Below are 20756 nucleotides of genomic sequence, written 5' to 3'. Positions count from 1 at the left end.
AGAGATCTGAGAGGAAGGAGTCATTTAATTCCGCTGCAACCAATGTAAGGTTTCTCATACCTTTTATGTGTTTTTTTTTATATCGTTTTAGAAGTTCATGTTTAGGATGTTAAAAACATACTTGTTAGTAAATCTAGGTCCTGGTAAAATATATTCTAACAACTGGCCTCAGAGCCATGGTAATTGATTTACTTTCAAGAAATTTGGACTTAAAACGATGTATGTATGATTTGGATGTGATTTATGTTGATCTATGTGTTTTTTTATGATTGTTTGATGTTTGTAAATTTTTTACGAAAAATAATTGGAATTTTATTTTGGAATTATTTTTGTTGGATAGTATGGAAAATATTAAGTGATTCACTTTTTTAGAGAACTCAATTTCGATTTAATTTGAATTAGTTATGATTTTTTGAAGTTTTAAAAAATCTTAGCGGTGGTGTCACCCACGTGCGCGCGCGAAACCGAGTGACACTCGGTCACACGTGCGTTCAGACAAGGAGATGTCCGAAGAAACACGGTCAGGGCCGTGTCTGAAGCCCTGACCGCGCGTGTACAAGGCTACATGCAGCCTCCTTGGCCGAGGTTTCTCGGCCAGACACTACCTCTTGGCGCGCGGGGATGGTATGCAGTGCATACCATCCGCATCAAATCCAATTTTTTTTTCATTTTTATTCGTTTTTTCATGCTTTTCCATGAAATTAATTTCAAATTTTTTGTGCAATTTTGTATTTAGGTTTTTAATTTTTCATATTTCAAATCTAGTTAACAGAATTAAATTAATTATTATTTTTTTTTATAAATTTAAGATATTAGTGATATTTGAAGCTTGAAAATAGGTAAAAATCTATCATTTTTCTTAGTTTGTTATCTTATTTTTAAAATTTTATTATTTTATCTTATTTTTAAATTTAAGGTCACATATTGTATATTTTAAATTATTTATTTATTTTTTAATAAAATGACCTTATTTAAAATTTAAAATAAGATTATTTTAATCAAGAAATTTTAAATTGTAACAAAATATTTTGCTAACTTTTAAATTTTGTTATTTTATTTAAATTAAATTATAAAATTAGATAAATGATATTTATTTATCATTTTATTTTATTGAATATTTTATTTTATTTTAATAACATGAAATTTGAAAAGTTTTTCGCATTTTTTTGAAATAGATATTTAGGTTTGTTGAAAACCTATTTTTTTAAAAAAAAATTTATAGGTTTATTTTAAAATTAATTATTTAATTTAATTTTTTTTCGAAAATGTTTTTTTGTTATTTATTTATTTTTTTCGAAATTATTTAATTTAAATTAAATAAATTCTATATCCAACTATCCAACTTGTTACATGTTTGTATGTTTTATATATTGTTCAATTATTAAAATTTTTTATAAAACCTATTATTGTTTGATCTAAATTGTCATGGTTAACTTGTTGACAGATCCAATGTTCTTATTTTAACCAATGGTTCAATTGTCAATAGGTCAAATAAATAATTTGTAAGAGGTAAATTTTACAATCTTCTTTCATCTGTGTATAAACCTAGTAACATGATAGGATCCATCCAAATTTGTGTGCCTGTGTGAGCCTATATGTTTGCTTTGGGTTTAGATGCATATAGGTAGCCCATTTAATTTTTTGTAATTAAAATGGACTAGGTTGCTAAATAAAATGATCACTTATGATAGATTTTATATAGGCCCAATTAGTATTTGGACATATTCAATTAATAACAGTTGTTCATTTAAGGTTAAATTCCTCTCCTTTGGGCCTTGTGTGAGAGTTAGGGGGCCATAGAAGTGGGTACGACATATTGAACCCAACCCTCCCTCACATGAACAACCCCAATTGTGAAGGCCCATTTGCCTCATTTGAATGACTGTGCTAGGTTAATTAAACTAGTTTAATCTAATAAAAATTTATTAGCAACATAATTAATTTCGAAATATATGAAATTAATTTTTCGTTTGAATATTTTGAAATTAATTTAAGAAAAACACACTTAGTTTAATGAAACTTTTTCAAGATAAACTATACTTATTTTTCTTGTATTTAATTAAATATATAAGTTATAACTAATTAGATACTTCTAGATACTTAATTATTTAATATTTCATAAAATATATTTAAGTTGAAAATCAGTTATTTATAACTAACTTTAGATCAACTTGAACTGGAATATTTTTTAAATTCATAATTAAGTTGAGATTTTCTAGGAAATTAGTTATTAAGATATTCTTTAAATATTGTTTTAAGTTGAAAATTTGTTAATTTTGGATCAACTTAAAATGGAATATTTTTCAAATTAAGGTAATTAGTTCAAGATACTTAATTTGTTATTTAATATATTTTTTTTAAATAATTTAAGTTGAAAATTTTGTTATTTTAGAACAACTTAAATTAGATTTTTTTCAAATATTTATTTTATCATATTTTATATATTTTTATATATAATTTTCGAAAATTAATTGTGAAAATTAAAATAAAGTTGAAAATTAATTTTGGGCCAACTTTAAATTAAGTAATTTTTATTATTAAAATATATAGCTTCAAATAAATGATTAATAAAACTAAATTTAAAAAAAAAAGTGAGTTTCAATCAAGAGACATTCGATCCCCATTGTTGGTTCTACATAGTTCTTGTTTTAGTGAGTAATCATCCCTAATGGATGAACGTTCATTAGCAATTTAACACCGTAGAATCTCGAAAGATAAGTATTATTTGTAAGTGTTTTATTCTTTGTATTGATCATCCTAATGGTGGCTACTATTAGTAAGACTTACAAAAGTATGAAACAATGGTGGAGGCTCATGAAATAAAAAGACCTTGACTCTCACCTAAACGGGACAACGTCAGATTCTCATTTCGATCGAACAAAAGGTTGCTAGAATGTTTGTCATTATAGATGAGTTGACTACTCTATTCAATGGATGATATCTTTGACTCTCGCCTAAACGGGACACTATATCAGTTTGTTGAAAACCTTGGAAAATAGTAAATATGTTATATTTTGGTATTTTTACAAACATATTTGCTATACTTGTTATTTTCTGAAATTGTGTATGAATTTATAAAACAAAATGATTTATTTCTGTTTATTGATATTTGTAGTGTCAAAATGGACAACCCACACCCCGACCATCTCTTAGTAAATGCCTTTGCAAATGAACTCTATAGTGTGAAAATGCTTCCTGGAAAGAGCAATAATTCACACTTGTTAATTATGAATCTGAAGTTCCAAAAAGCAAATTTGTTGGGAATTGATTTATCTAGATAACAACGGGTTCAATTCATTCTTAATAGTCTTCCTCATGAGTATAATGGGTTTGTTGTATCTTAAATGATCAACAATTTTAACTCATCCGACATGGACAAGCTAGAAGCAGATTTGCGTGCTTATGAACGGAACTTACCTGCAAGGGGGCCACCCTCCAATTTGTACAATTTTATCAATTGAATTTTTTGAGTTCTATTTGCACAATTTCTCGTAATGGATTTCAATTATGTGTTGCTTACATGGAACAAGGGCTTTATGTTTTAAGATCGAAAATACCAATCGCAGTTAACAATGAACTTTTCAATGTTGCTAAACCTAGAAACCGTAAAAGAAAAGAGATCGATAATAATAATGAAACATATCTATGGCCTTTATGATTAGGTCATATAGGCTATGATAGACTTCACAGGTTAACCAAAGACGGTCAATTAAAAAAATGTCGTCCTGGGTGAATTATAGCTTGTGAATCTTGCCTAAAAGGAAAAATGACCAAGCGTTCTTTCTCTGCAAAGGGAGAGCGTGCCAAACAACCCCTTGGGTTAGTACATTCAGATGTTTGTGGACCTCTAAATGTCAAAGCCAGAGGAGGTTATGAGTATTTTGTCGCTTTCATTGACGATTTCTCTAGATATAGTTTTATTTACTTAATGCAAAAGAAATCTGAAACATTTGAAAAGTTTCAAGAATTTCATGCTTTGGCTCAAAACCAATTAGGTAAATATTAAAGATCTTACGAACTGATAGCGGTGGAGAGTATATGGATATGTAGTTCAAAGATCATTTAATTGAAGTTGGAATTGAATCATAGTATACTGCCCCTAGCACTCCACAGCAAAATGGAGTTGCAGAAAGAAGAAATTGCACACTTTTAAAAATGGTTAGGTCTATGCTGAGCTATTCAACTCTGTCTACGTCCTTCTGGGGATATGCCATACAGACGGCTAACGACATTTTAAATGTTGTTCTATCTAAAGCAATTCCTAAGACACCTGTCGAAATATGGAATGGTCGTACACCTTGTTTACGCCATTATAGGATTTAGGGGTGCCTTGCTCATGTCTTAAGAAAGAAAGAAGGAAAACTAGAATTGTGAACTGAGGTTTGCTTGTTTGTCGGAAATTCTAAAGAGACTACGGGTGGACTATTTTATAGTCACAAGGATAACAAAGTGTTTGTCTCTACAAATGCTACCTTCCTTGAAGATGATTATATTAAAGACTTCAAGCCGAAAAGTAAATTAGTGTTGGAAGAAATGCTTTCAGATATAACTCCTTCTGATGTTCCATGCTCTTCTACTCAAGTAGAGGATAATCCCACTACCTTAGTTGAACCGACACAAGATGTTACAACTGAGAACTCTACCACAAATGATCCTGTTCAGAAGGTCACGGCTCCTCGTCGTAGTGGGAGGGTTTCTACTAAACCATCTCGTTATGGCTTGGATGGTGAAATCAATAAGGTCGCTGGTGACGGTATTGATGACAATCCATTAACCTATAAACAGACAATGGAAAGTCCCAAACAGAAATAATGGTCAGTCGGCATGGATTCAGAAATGGATTCCATGAAAAAGAACAAAGTCTGGGAATATGTAGACGCACCTAATGACTATCATCCAATTGGATTTAAGTGGGTCTACAAGAAGAAAAGAGGTGCTAGAGGCGAAGTTGAAACTTTAAAAGCTAGACTGGTCGCTAAGGGTTACACCCAAAGAGAAAGCGTGGACTATGAGGAAACTTTTAGTCCGGTCGCCATGCTCAAACCCATCCAAATTCTTCTCTCCATAGCAGCCGCTTTCAATTATGAAATTTGGCAAATAGATGTCAAGACAACCTTCCTTAACGAAATTCTTGAAGAAACCACCTATATGGAGCAACCAGAAGGCTATGTTCTTCCAGGGCAAGAAAAGAAAGTTTGCAAACTCAATAGGTCCATTTATGGACTTAAGCAAGCTTCTTGCTCCTGGAATAAGAGGTTTGATGAAATCATCAAGACCTACAACTTTAACCAAAATGAAGATGAACCTTGTGTTTACCAACTCAGTGATAATCAAGTGGTAGTATTCTAGGTCCTTTATGTTGATGACATTTTGATCATTGGTAACAATATCAAGAAAATGTCTGACATCAAGGAATGGCTTGACACTCAATTTGAAATGAATGATTTGGGTGAAGCTGCTTACGTTCTTGGTATTAAGATTATCAGAAACCGGAAAAACAGATCCTTTGCTCTCTCTCAAACAACTTACATAGATAAGGTTTTTGAGAGATTCTCAATGACAAACACCAAAAGGGGCGCAAATGCCTTCTAGATTTGGTATCCGTCTATCTAAGGAGCAGTGTCCCACTGATCCTCAAAAGATAGAGGACATGAGAAGGGTTCCTTATGCTTCAGCAGTTGGGAGTCTAATGTATGCAATGTTATGCACTAGACCTGATATCTGCTATGCAGTAGGAATTGTGAGCAGGTATCAGACAAATCCAGGAGAGGAACACTGGAATGCGGTTAAGCATATTCTGAAGTACTTGAAAAGTACAAGGCAGTTCGTTAGTCTACAAGGGTGGTGCTTTGAATCCCGTCGGCTATACCGATTCAAATTTTCAGGCTTGTCTTGATGACAGAAAATCTACATCTGGGATGGTGTTTACTCTTGGGGGTGGAGCAATGGTTTGGAGAAGTGTTAAAAAAACTGCAACGTCAGACTCTACCATGGAGGCTGAATACATAACTGCCATGGAGGCTGCTAAGGAACTTGTCTGGCTTAGAAAGTTCTTCACAGGACTTGGTGTTGTTCCTGGAATGGAAAAACCATTGGTTTTACTTTGTGATAACAATGGAGCCATAGCCAACAGTAAAGAGCCTTGAAGCCATAAGAGAAGCAAATACATAGATAGAAAATATCACATCATCAGAGAATATGTGGCAAGAGGGGATGTACTGGTGGAGAAAGTGGACACTGAAGACAACTTAGCTGATCCATTCAACAAAGTTTTGGCTAGAACTACATTTGAAAAGCACAGACTGAATTTAGGATTAATTGAAATGTACAAATTGTTTTATGTTAGTGCAATAGAAAGTTTGTTGGGCTTTGTGCCCTAAATAAAACTCTATTTCAATGTAATCTTTACCATTCAATTATCAATTAAGAAACAGAATAATTTTCTTTACTTATTTAGTATATCATTTGGTTCACGTGATCATTTATATGTTTATTTGATTTATAAATTCATCCAAATCCTTATCACATTGATATTCTTGTTTATTGTGTCGTCAGCACAGTGGGAAGTAATCAAGATTATGTGATTAAATGTACTCCTAGATTTATCAGTACACAAGGTTTAATTGATATGATAATCTACAACGTTGTTTACTTGCATCTTGGATAAGTGCTATGTCCTCTCCAGGGCATTGGTTAAAGTAAAGCTTGGGTTGGATGCATGGAGTATGCATTGGAAGGGACCGATATTGAACTTGGATTAGATATGATAAATTTACCGTAATATCTATTCAATTCAATATCACCTAGTTGATCCTAGATCAAATGATCTTAATCCTGACATGGTTAGGTTCGATCTCAAGAGTGTTATTTGTGCTCTTTGATTTGTTTGTTAAGCCTACCTTTTGGTCTAGGTGATACGTACATTTTGGGAACATGGTAGTACAATTGAGTGGGAGCGCTAATCATAGATATGGAATCTATAACTTCTATCTGGACATAGAAGTGAAACGATAATTTCCTTCGAGCTTGGCTAAAAAGAGATAAACGGTTGAGTACTCATTTCAGTGATTATATTAGTTCACTGAAATATCATTTATAGGTTGGTAAGTTTTTTAAGGATAAAATACGTTGAAGGGTGTAAAAATAAATTAATTCCTATGCAATGTAGATCATCTATAGAGGATCATTGATTATTGGGATTATAACAATGGATAATTAATAGCGTATCTATATCGTGGAACATATAAAGCGTTCTACATAACTCAGAGTGCAATTCCAAGTTCTATGGTGGATGCAATGAGGAATTAATAAGTTAGTTGATTTACTTGGTAAATGCTAGATCTGCTTATTGGAAGCTCGGTTATGTAGTCCCATGCTCCCCATACAAGTTGAGATAAACTGCTTGTAAGACTCAGTTAATTGATTTTAGTTAATCAATTATAATGCAATGAGGAATTAATAAGTTAGTGGATTTACTTGGTAAATACTAGATCTGCTTATTGGAAGCTCGGTTATGTAGGCCCATGCTCCACATACAAGTTGAGACAAACTGCTTGTAAGACTCAGTTAATTGATTTTAGTTAATCAATTATAATTCTAAAATTAGACTATGTCTAGTTTATGAATTTTTCACTAAGATATGGCTTGATTGTGAAGAAATAGTATTTTGGATTATATTTGTTAATTAAGAGACTTTATGGAGTCAAATTAATAAATTTTATAAATGACAATTTTAGTTGATAATTATTTTAATTATTAAATAAATAGTTTTGGCATTTATAGGGTTGAAAGTGTAAAAAGTGGTTATTGTGAAAAATAGATAAAATAGTTGAGAAAAATGACAAAAACCAAACTAGTGTAGGGCCCACCATGTGGCCTGCCACTAGATGGGTTTTTCACTATATTTTTATCAATTTTTTATTCCAAATAATTTAACCCTAACCCTAGTGGAAATTAGTATAAAAGGAAGACTATGGTCTCATTATCCAACTAATGCCTCTTAAGCTAAAAACCTAGTTTTCTCTTTAGATTTATGAGACCTCTTCCTTATTCTTCTTCCTCCTTTATTTCGAAATACTATAGCCTTCCTTCACAAACAATTTCAAGCCTTAGTGATTGAGTGCATGCTCACACATATCAAGTAAGTCCCCAATCATAGTGTGTAAGATTGTGAAGAATCCAAACACAAGGAATGAGTTTCGGGCTCAGATCTTGGTGATACTCTGCTACAGAAAGGACACAAGGGTTAGAGATCTGAGCAGAAGGAGTCATTTAATTCCGTTGCAACCAATGTAAGGTTTCTCATACCTTTTATGTTTTTATTTTATATCGTTTTAGAAGTTCATGTTTAGGATGTTCAAAACATACTTGTTAGTAAATCTAGATCATGGTAAAATATATTCCAACATATCTATGACAGAATTCGAAATCCAATGTATTGTAAAATACATTTTCGAAATTCACCAAAAATAAAATAAAATAAAAAACTGGAAAACTTATTTTAATTTATGTTGGTCTAAAATTAAATAAATTAATTTTCAACATTAATATAATTTTCCTATTTAATTAAATTTCTTAAGAAAAATATCAAATATTTAAGTGTCTTGAACAAAATCAACTTAAATATTAATTTTCTAATTTAATTAAATATATCTAGAAAAATACCAAAAGTCTACCGAGAAAATATCTATCTAAATAATTCATAAACTAATTACTGATTTTCGAATTAAAATATGTTTTTATCTATTTATTTTAATTAAATCATTAATGAAAATTACTAGATTTAAGTTGCTTTAAAATTAATTAATAAATTAATTTTCAACTTTAATCTAATTTTTAAAATTGAAAAAAAAAATCAAAATATATGCATTTAAAATAAATAAATGCAATTCGAAATTAGGTGGGAAAATGATTAATAAAATAAAATAAAATATATTTTGAAAATTATTCTAATTTAAGTTGATCTGAAATTTAAAAATTTCCAACTTAAATATAATTTTCTATTTAATTAAATTCATTAAAATAAAATAATTAAGTATCTAGAATAAAATCAACTTAATTATTAATTCTAATTTAATATCTAGGAAAATATTCTAATTTAAGTTGGTCCAAAATTAATTAACAAATTAATTTTCAACTTAAATATATTTTCTAATTTAATTAAATTTCATGAAATAGAAACAAATAATTAAGTATCTTGAATAAAATCAACTTAATTATTAATTCTATTTTAAGTTCTAAGAAAAATATCCTAATTTAAGTTGGTCCAAAATTATTTAACAAATTAATTTTCAACTTAAACATATTTTTCTACTTAATTAAATATTAGAAAATATAAATTAGTTACTAGAAATCTCTATTTAGAATATTTCATTAAACTAAGTGTATTTATCTAAATTAATTTTATAGTAATCCAATGAAAAATTAATTTCATTTATTTCAAAATTAATTATGTAGTTAATTAAATTTTAATTAGGTTAAACTAGTATAATTAGCCTAATACAATTATTTAAATAAGAAAATGGGCTTACACAATCGGAGTTGTTCGTGTGAGGGAGGGTTGGGTTCAGTATGTCGTACCCACTACTAATGACCCCCTAACTCTAACAAAAGGCCCAAAGGAGAGGAATTTAACCTTTCATTAAATAATTGTTATTTATTGAATAAGCCCAATACTAATTGGGCCTAAACAAAACTATCAAAAGTGATATTTTTATTCTAGCAAACTAGTCCATTTATATATCTAGAAATAAATAGGCTTCCTATATGCATCTAAACCCAAAAGCAAACATACTGGCTCACACAGGTCGAATTGATTTGGATGGGCCCTATCGTATTTCTAGGTTTACACAGATGAAAGAAGTACAAAATTTACCTGCTACAAATTATTTATAGGATCTATTAAAAATTGGACTATGATTAAAATCAGATCATTGGATCTGTCAACAAGTTAATCATAGCAATTTAGATCAAATAAATAATATGTTAAAAAAATTTTTGAATAAACAATTAAAGACATAACAAACAATGTCCATGTAACAAATGTGAAATAAGATATTAATATAATTAAATTATTATTTTATCTAACCAAATATTTTGAAAATTTAGGATTGTTAAAAACAACCTTAAATATCTTTTCAAAATTTAAAATTTTAAAAAATGAAACTAATTTAAAATTTCTAGGTTTATTTAAATTATTTTATTTAATTAAATTAAATATCTAATAAGATAAATAATTTAAAAATAACCAAATAAATATTTTCAATATCATTATCTAATCTTGTAATTTAATAAAATTAAAATAATAAAATAGACAAATTTTAAATTGATATGGTTAGGCAATTATTATTTTAAAAATTAAACAATAAACAAATAATAATTATCCAAATTATATGTCAAAATATCTCAAATTAAGCATTTTTCAAATTTCTACAAAAATATCTAGGTTATTTAAATATTTAAAATAATTTTTATTTATATCATTTTTAAAGTTATAATTTATAAAGAATAAAATATTTAACAAAACAACCAATTTTAAATTTGAATGGTTAGAATATCCATAAAAAGATCTAGGTTAATTTCAAATTTATTTATTATTTAATTTATCATATAAGATAATTTTAATATAATATTTCAAATTAAAAGGATAAAGTTATCTTATAATTTAAAAATATGGCTAATAGTAAAATATCTGATCTTATAATTATGTAATATATAAATATTAAGGAGATTAATAAATTTTTAAAATCTGACCATAATTTAAAATAAAATAATCAATTTTTAAATTTAAACCTCAAAATATCATAAATTAATAATATCTATTAAAAATTAAATATTATTAATTTAAAAATTTATATTTAAGTTTAAATATATTAAAAAAAATATTTTATTTTAATTTTACGGTTTGAAAATTCCAAAAATTCAAAATTGGGAAAAAATCCCACAAAAATTGGATTTTTGGGGTTGTTGGCTGCCTGGCTACACGAACAGCCCTCGAGGGGCTGCAAATGCCTCGGGCGCACGCGGATTTGGGGATTTGCAGGGTGGACGTGCAGGAATCCTCGGCAGGCGCAGCATCACGACACGGGTGGGCGCAGGGTGCATCGTGTCCGAAGCCGTGCGTGCGATTCAGATAGGGAATTTGTCCCCTGTCACGCGCGCAGAACCCGTCTTGTCTGAGTGCCTGGTGCACTCGATGCAACAACTCAACCCGAAACTTCAAAAATCCATAACTTTTCCAATTTATATTGGAATCGAGTTTCGTAAAAATACAAATTGCTTAATTTTTCACAAGGAATACAAATAAAATATTTTCAGATCGAAAAATAAATTATTTTCATGAAAAATTATTTAATTCACATAAATTCATGATATAACACATAAACCAACATGAACACATCCAAATAAACACACAAACAATTTTCATCGTTTTAAATTCATATTACATGAAAGTCAATCATTACCATGGCTCTGAGGCCAGTTGTTGGGAATATTTTACTAGAATCTAGATTTACTAACAAGTATGTTTAATTAACATCCTAAATATGAATTCTCTAAAACACTAAAATAAACACATAAGGGTTAAGAAAACCTTACATTGATTGCAGCGAAATATAATGACTCCTTCCGTGCAGGATCTCTAGCCCTTGATTCCTTTTTGTAACAAAGCATTATCAAAATCTGAACCTTGATCTCTTTCTCTCCTTCGGGTTTGGTCACCACTGTCTTACTCACTATGATCGATGTAACGCCCTAATGCTAAAGCACACTACAGTGCTATCTTCGCTAATCAAAGATTTTTCTCAAAAAACGTCTCCAATTAAAACTTTTTTATTAAATATTAAACATTATAATTTACAAAACTATTTACACGTACCGGGATCCCATTTTTAAACTTTTATACAAAATAAACCAAAATACATAACCGGTCGCACAATGACTACAAAATAATATTCCTAGATGTCCCGAGACCGAACACTCTAGGTCACGCTGCCTCGACATGTACAACATCATCCCAGCTCAAGCTCACTCCTGTTAAGCTTTTGCCTTTCCTTTACCATAACATGGAAGCAGAACTGTGAGTTGACAGACTCAGTAAGAAAAGCATAGAACACATCATATAATACCGACTTGAGACTAGGCGCCCATACACCTATTTACAAGGCTTAACAGATGAGTAAGAACGTTCTAACTAGGATACGACCATGTACCATGTACCACATGCACTCAGTAACCTCTGTACTAGTGTAGGTAGGGTATGGACCGCACCTTGAGTACTGTTAAGTGTTGTACCACAGACACCTTGTACCTTCCCGTACAAGTGCTGGTAACACCACGATGTACTTTCAAACATCATACACCTTACCAATGCACTCTTTACCGCAACCGTACAAGTGTTGGTAGTGTATGAATCACAAAATATAAGCATGCATATACACTAGGCATATACATACATTCGCATATCCATATCACACATTATATACAGTTATTACCTTCTTTCCAGATTCAACTGTTCTAGCCGACCTAAACGAAAAGTCTCGTGCTAGATGGATGCCCTAATCACATAATGAAACCGGATAAATCACATGATCAAAAACCCTAATCCTTGGAAACCCGAACCTACAATTCTAGGTTCTGCTATATTCTCTAGGGATTACATTAACTCAGGAAATAGAGAAACACCTAACTATGGCACTGAAATGGACGAGAATTGAGAAAATGGAGCATTCGGGGACCCTGCCAAAACTGGCTAGCTGGTTTTCGAGGTACTGGTAAAACTGGCTAGCCAGTTTGCACCATTTCACCCCAAACTTTACATTTTTTGCTCAGTCCTCCACCAAATGTAACCAAACCTTCCAGAACACCTATACAATGCATATACAACATAATCCAACCAGTATTTCACAGAAAAACATACAAAATCAATTTATGCTTTTAAAGACCTAAACTTGAGTTTCAAAACTCAAGCCTGCTCAATTCCCTCACCATAGCTCAAAACTAATAACCAGAGCTTAAAATCAGTTCAAAATAAGCTTAGAAATCAGACTACACAATCTTTAAACCCTAACAGCCACTAACTTCAAAAATCACAACTTAAACCAAGTAAAAACTTAAGGAATTCAATAACAAAGCTTCTAGGGTTTACCTTGGTTAAGAAATCCTTTAATCCTAGCAGCAATTCCCCCTTGTTCTGAGCTGGTTCAAAGCGAGATAGGGAAGGGAAGAGAGCTCTTTCTATTTTTGGTCTTTTCTTTGATTTTTCTTTAATTTCCTTATAATTTTTTCTAAAATAAAATTAAGGTTAAATGAATTAACCTTCCTGAATATTTTAATTGCTAGGTGTCACAAGTCTAGGTAGCCACCTAACTCTCCATTTAACAAAAAGACCAAAATGCCCTTTAACCTACAACTTAAGCATTTTTAAGGCTAGGGGTAAAATTTTCAAAAACCATAACCCCGCGCAATCCTGGTATTTTATTTTCTCAAAAATATTTCCCACTAAGAAATAAGGTTCTAAACTTACCCATGTGATCGAACTAGCCATTCATCCCATTTTCCGTTGTCGCCGAGCAAAAATTACAAAAATAACATATTTCATATATAAGTCAAATAATACTCCTAGATTTTAATTAAATCTTCAGAATTGAGAAATTATAACTCTAATGCCCATTTCTAACAGTGGGGTCCACAAATAATTAAATTCATAAATAATTATAAATATAACATAAATTAGTGCTAATTGCCTTTACTAATGCCAATTACTAAAAGCGGTCATTACAATTATCCCCCGTTAAAAGGATTTCGTCCTCGAAATCTAACCTGAATTGCTCTGGATGTTGAGTCTTCATATCAGACTTTAACTCCCAAGGTTGATTCCTCCACCTTACTGTTCCTCAGGAGCACCTTAACCAAAGCTATGGTCTTATTCCGAAGAACTTTCTCCTTTCTATCAAGGATCTGAAGAGGTTGCTCTCATAGGATAAGTTTGATTGCAGTTCAAGGGCTTCATAACTCAAGATATGAGTCAGTTCTGAAACATATTTCCTCAACATTAAAAATATGGAATACATTATGGACGACCGACAGTGTTGATGGTAAGGCTAGCCGATACGCTACCTGCCCGACATTCTCAAGTATTTGAATGGCCCAATGAACCTAGGGCTCAATTTACCCTTCTTCCCGAAGCGCCTAATACCTTTCATTGGTGAAACTCGCAGGAAAACATGCTCCCCTGCCTGAAATGTGACATCTCTACGTTTCGAATCAGCATAACTTTTCTTCCTGCTTTGAGAAGCAAGCATCTGAGCCTTGATCTTGTCAATAGCTTCATTGGTCCTCTGAACTAATTCTGGACCTAAGTACTTCCTTTCTCCAGTTTCGGCCCAATGAATAGGGGAGCGACATTTTCTGCCATATAACATCTCATAGGGAACCATCCCTATTGTACTCTGGTAGCTATTGTTGTAGGAGAACTCAATTAGAGGCAAGTACATACTCCATGAACCCTCAAAGTCCATGACACAGGCTCGCAATAAATCTTCAAGTATCTAAATCGTTCTTTCTGACTGACCATCAGTCTGAGGATGAAAGGCTGTGCTAAACTTCAACTTGGTACCCATAGCCTTCTGAAGACTCACCCAAAACTTTGATGTAAACTTTGGATCCCTGTATTAAACAATAGATTTAAGGGATCCATGGAGACGAACTACCTTCTTTACATACAGTTCAGCGTACTAATCCACTGAATATGTAACTTTCACTGGCAAAAAGTGAGCTGATTTTGTAAATCTATCAACTATGACCCATACCGAATCATACATTCTTGTGGTTCTAGGTAAACCAGTTACAAAATCCATTGCAATGTCCTCACACTTCCACTCAGGAAGGACTAAAGGTTGCAATAACCCTACCGACCTTTGATGTTCAGCCTTGATTTGCTGGCAGGTTAAGCATTTGGACACGTAGTCCACCACATCTCTTTTCATCCCATACCACTAGAAGTAGGGTTTCAAATCCTGATACATTTTGGTGGTTCCTGGATGCAGTGAATAAGGTGTGGTGTCAACTTCATCAAGTATCTCTTTCTTAAGCTCATCAACACTAGGAACACAAACTCGAGCTTTGTACAATAACATTCCATTATTCGAGATTGAAAAGTCTCTAGGTCGACCAGCCATTACCTCATCTCGTACCTTGACTAGCTTCGGATCTTCTAGTTGAGCTTTTTTGATTCTCTCTAACAGATCAGATTGCAACCACAAACTCAATCCCTACACTAACCATTTTAGAAGCTAGTTGAGGGGCTATCAAAATCGTGGTGCAAACCTGCCCGAAACATCTTCCACTCAATGCATCAGCCACAACATTGGCTTTCGCGGGGTCATACAGAATCTCACAGTCGTAATTTTTAACTAGTTCCAGCCACCTCCTCTGCCTCATGTTCAAATCTTTCTAGGTGAAAAAGTATTTGAGACTGTTATGGTTAGTATAAATCTCACATTTTCACCATAAAGATAATGCCGCCATATCTTTAAAGCAAAAACCATAAAAGCAAGCTCTAGGTCATGAATTGGGTAGCGTTGCTCATAATCTTTTAGTTGACGAGAGGCATAAGCTATGACTCTGTCAGCTTGCATCAAAACACATCACAGACCCTGTCTGGATGTATCACAATAAACAACGAACTTATTTTTATGATCTGATGGCAAAGCTAATACCGGAGCTGTTATTAAACGCTGCTTCAACTCCTGAAAACTTGCTTCGCATTTGTCTGACCACACAAATCTCTGATTTTTCTTAGTTAACTAGGTCAATGGCATAGAGATTTTAGAAAATCCCTCGAAAAAACGTCGATAAAATTCAGCAAAACTGAGAAAACTTCAAATTTCTGATACTGATTTTGGCCTCGGCCAATTCTTCACTGAATCGATCTTGCTTGGATCAACCATAATCCCATTCTTTCGAACAATATGTCCTAGGAAAGATACCTCAAACAACCAGAATTCACACTTCTTGAATTTCGCATACAACTTGTGATCCCTAAGTTGCTGCAATACCATTCGAAGACGATGCTCATGCTCCTCTTCTGACTGAGAGTATACAAGGATGTCATTGATAAACATTATGACGCAGTTATCGAGGAAATCCTTGAATACCCTATTCATGAGAACCATAAAGGCCGTAGGAGCATTAGTCAATCCGAATGAAATTACCAAAAACTCATAATTTCCATATCTTGTTCGGAAGGCAGTCTTTGGTATATCTTCTTCCCGGATTCAGAGTTGATGATAATCGGATCGTAGGTCGATCTTCGAAAACACTGTCTTTCCTTGAAGTTGATCAAATAAATCGTCAATTTTGGGTAACGGGTACTTATTCTTGATTGTCAACTGATTTAGTTCCCGATAATAAATACACATTTTGAGGGAACCATCTTTCTTTTCACAAACAGAACCAGAGCTCCCCAGGGCGACACACTGGGTCGGGTAAACCCAATATCAAGCATCCCCTAAAGCTGTAGCTTAAGCTCCTTGAGTTCTGTTCGAGCCATTCTATATTGAGCTATAGAAACTAGTTCAGATCCAGGTGCCAAATCAATCACAAAATCAATTTCTCGTTGCGGCAGCAATCCCGGCAACTCCTCGGGAAACACGTCGAGAAAATCTTTAACCAGTGTGACTACCTCAGGCCCAAATGTTTCGGTTCTGCTAGAGTAAATCACCATTACTAAAAATCCTACAAATCCACTGAGTAGTAGATCCCTAGCTCTTAGTACTGAAATAACCGGGATCCAAGACCCCTGAACTGATCCAACATAAACAAATGGATCTTCACCTTCTGGTTACAATCTATACTGGCCGAATACTTGGATAGAAAATCCATCCCAAGTATGATGTCAAACTGTGTTAGTTCCAACTCTATAAGGTCAGAACTCAACTCCCTATCCTCGATCCTAACTGGCATAGACCTAATGCGCCTATTAGAGATAACCAACTCCTCGCTAGGCATTAGGGTTCAAAACCCTCTTTCAAGTATACCATAAGGCCTACCCAAGAGATCAATTACCTGCATAGATACATATGAGCGTGTAGCTCCCGAATCAAATAATACAGTATACAAGGAGTTGTTGACGGGAAGCTGACATGTCACGACAGAAGGACTGGCTGCAGCATCAGCTTGGGTGATAGCAAACACCCGAGCAGGAACAGGTTTTGCCACTGACTTATGCTCTTCTTTCTTTGCCTGAGGGCAATCCTTTTTGAAATGCCCCACCATGCCACACAGATTGCATGTCTTCTAGTTACACTCTCCCGAATGGTGTTTCTTACAACGTGGGCACTCAGGGTAAGAATAACCCTGGCGTCCACCTCTTCTTTGGTTCCCACGGAACCTCTTACTCTACCTCGAGCCACAAGATGCTGAGGTAACTTTCCTCTTCTGATCAATGGTGGAATCACCACCCTCCCTACCATAAACAGGAGTAGGAAGGGTAGGGGTCTCAGCAACATTCAGAGTCACTTAGGGCTCCCGAAGAAATTTAACTGCACCCTCAGCTCGCAGAGCTTTTTCAACCATTTCAGCATAAGTGGTTGCTTCATTAGTAGTGATCACTAGATCATGCCTAATCTTCACATTCAAACCCGCCAAGTACTTTTCTTTATTACTGAAGTCTATTGGCACAATACCCACCACGAGCTTGGCCAGACGGTCAAACTTTATAGTATATTCAGTAACTGACATCCCCTCAGTTTGTACTAGCTCAATGAGCTCTTTCCGCTTAGCACTGCGGACGGCTTTATTATAATATTTGGAGTTGAACAACTCCCAAAATTCTTCCTAGGTCATAATAGTGACATCCCGGTGAGGGTCACCCATTCCGACCATACTAGGGCATCTTCCTAGAACTGAAAAGTGGCGCAGGTCACCCGATCATTACCAACCACCCCCACAAAATTCAGAATTCACTCAATCACTATGAGCCACTGCTCAGCCTTCATCACATCAGGACCTCCCAGAAACACTGGAGGTGCCTGCTTACGGAATCTTTCATATAACGGCTCCATGTGGTTGTCAGCAACAAGCTGTTCTGCTGGCACCGCTGGAGCTGCAACGGCCTGAGCTTGCTGAGGACGCACAGCAGGAAGACCCTGCTGCCTTAATCTCTGAATTTGTTCATATTGTTGGCGGGTTCGATCTTGCATTTCCACAAACCTCTACTCCCAATCCGGAGGAGCCTCTGGTGGATTTACAAGACCACTACCCTGGGCTTTGCCACGGCCACAGCTGCGGCCACGAGGATTCTGGGGAATTTGATTTCCCTGACCGCCTCCGGTCTCAACCATATTACCCTAACTTCTTCTATTTCACTGGAAGTCCATTTAATAGGACTTGGCCGGTGAACCCATAAGCCAGGCAGGTTGGACAGCGATCATAAAAACTTAATACCGCCCTTACGGATTTTAAGGCAACGCATCTAAAATAAATAATTATAATCTAATATGCTTCTTATCATACTTTATTAACCACATAAAATACTAAACAGGTACAGGCTTACAGAACCGTGAACCGAGCTTTCTCTGATGAAGATTGTACATGTGTTCGCAACCTTTGGTAAACAAACCTGGCGGCTCTGATACCAAAATTGTAACGCCCTAATGCTAAGGCACGCTACAGTGCTTTTTCAATTACAGTGCTATCTTCGCTAATCAAAGATTTTTCTCAAAAAACGTATCAAATTAAAACTTTTTTTATTAAATATGAAATTTTATAATTTACAAAACTATTTACAAGTACCGAAATCCCATTTTTAAACTTTTATACAAAATATACCAAAATACATAACCGGTCGCACAGCGATTACAAAATAATATTCCCAGATGTCTCGAGACCGAACACTCCAGGTCGCGCTGCCTCGACATATACAACCTCATCCAAGCTCAAGCTCACTCTTGTTCAGCTTTTGCCTTTCCTTTACCTACACATGGAAGCAGAACTGTGAGTCGACACACTTAGTAAAAAAAGCATATAACACATCATATAATACCGACTTGTAACTAGGCGCCCATACACCTATTTACAAGGCTTAACAAATGAGTAAGAACATTCTAAATAGGATACAACCATGTACCATGTACCACATGCACTCAGTATACCTCCATACTAGTGTAGGTAGGGTATGGACCGCACCTTGAGTACTGTTAAGTGTTGTACCACAAACACCTTGTACCTTCCCGTACAAGTGCTGGTAACACCACGATGTACTTTTAGACATCATACACCTTACGAATGCCCTCTGTACTGGAACCGTACAAGTGTTGGTAGTGTATGAATCACAACACAAAAGCATGCATATACACTAAACATATACATACATTCGCATATCCATATCACACATTATATACAGTTCTTACCTTGTTTTTAGATTCAACTGTGCTGGCTGACCTGAACGAAAAGTCTTGTGCTAGATGGATGCCTTAATCACATAATGAAACTGGGTAAATCACATGATCAAAAACCCTAATCCCGGGAAACCCGAACCTACAATTCTAGGTTCTGCTATATTCTCTAGGGATTACATTAACTCAGGAAATAGAGAAACACCAAACTATGGCACTGAAATGGATGAGAATTGAGAAAATGGAGCTTTCGGGGACAGTGCCAAAACTGGCTAGCCGGTTTGCACCAGTTCACCCCAAACTTTCCATTTCTTGGTCAATCCTCCACCAAATGCAACCAAACCTTCTAGAACACCTATACAATGCATATACAACATAATCCAACCATTATTTTATACAAAAACATACAAAATCAATTTATGCCATTAAAGACCTAAACCTGAGTTTCAAAACTCAAGCCTGCTCAATTCCCTTACCATAGCTCAAAACTAATAACCAGAGCTTAAAATCAGTTCAAAATAAGCTTAGAAATCAGACTACACAATCTTTAAACCCTAATAGCCACCAACTTCAAAAATCACAACTTAAACCAAGTAAAAACTTAAGGAATTCAATAACAAAGATTCTAGGGTTTACCTTGGTTAAGAAATCCTTTAATCCCAGCTAAAACACCCAAAAACCAGCAGCAATTCCCCCTTGTTCTAAGCTGGTTCGAAGAGAGAGAGGTAAGGGAAGAGAGCTCTTTCTATTTTTGGTCTTTTGTTTGATTTTTCTTTAATTTCCTTATTTTTTTTCTAAAATAAAACTAAGGTTAAATGAATTAACCTTTCGGAATATTTTAATTGCTAGTTGTCACAAGTCTAGGCAGCCAACTAACTCTCCATTTAACAAAAAGACCAAAATGCCCTTTAACCTACAACTTAAGCATTTTTAAGGCTAGGGGTAAAATTGTCAAAAACCATAACCACGCGCAATCCCAGTATTTAATTTTCTCCAAAATATTTCCCACTAAGAAATAAGGTTCTAAACTTACCGATGTGATCAAACAAGCCATCCATCGCATTTTCTATTGTCGCCGAGCAAAAATTACATAAATAACATATTTCACATATAAGTCAAAAAATACTCCTAGAGTTTAATAAAATCTTCGGAATTGAGAAATTATAACTCTAATGCCCATTTCTAACAATGGGGTCCACAAATATATAAATTCATAAATAATTATAAAAATAACAGAAATTAGTGCTAATTGCCTTTACTAATCCCAATTACTAAAAGCGTTCATTACAATTGAGTACTTGACTTGCGATGTGTGGGCACAACACTCATTCACTCAAGGTTTGGATATGGTGATGAACAATG

Source organism: Cannabis sativa, chromosome 7 (genome assembly GCF_029168945.1).
Source record: "Cannabis sativa cultivar Pink pepper isolate KNU-18-1 chromosome 7, ASM2916894v1, whole genome shotgun sequence".
In the NCBI taxonomy this organism is placed as follows: domain Eukaryota; kingdom Viridiplantae; phylum Streptophyta; class Magnoliopsida; order Rosales; family Cannabaceae; genus Cannabis; species Cannabis sativa.
Note: the sequence above shows the minus strand (reverse complement) of the source record.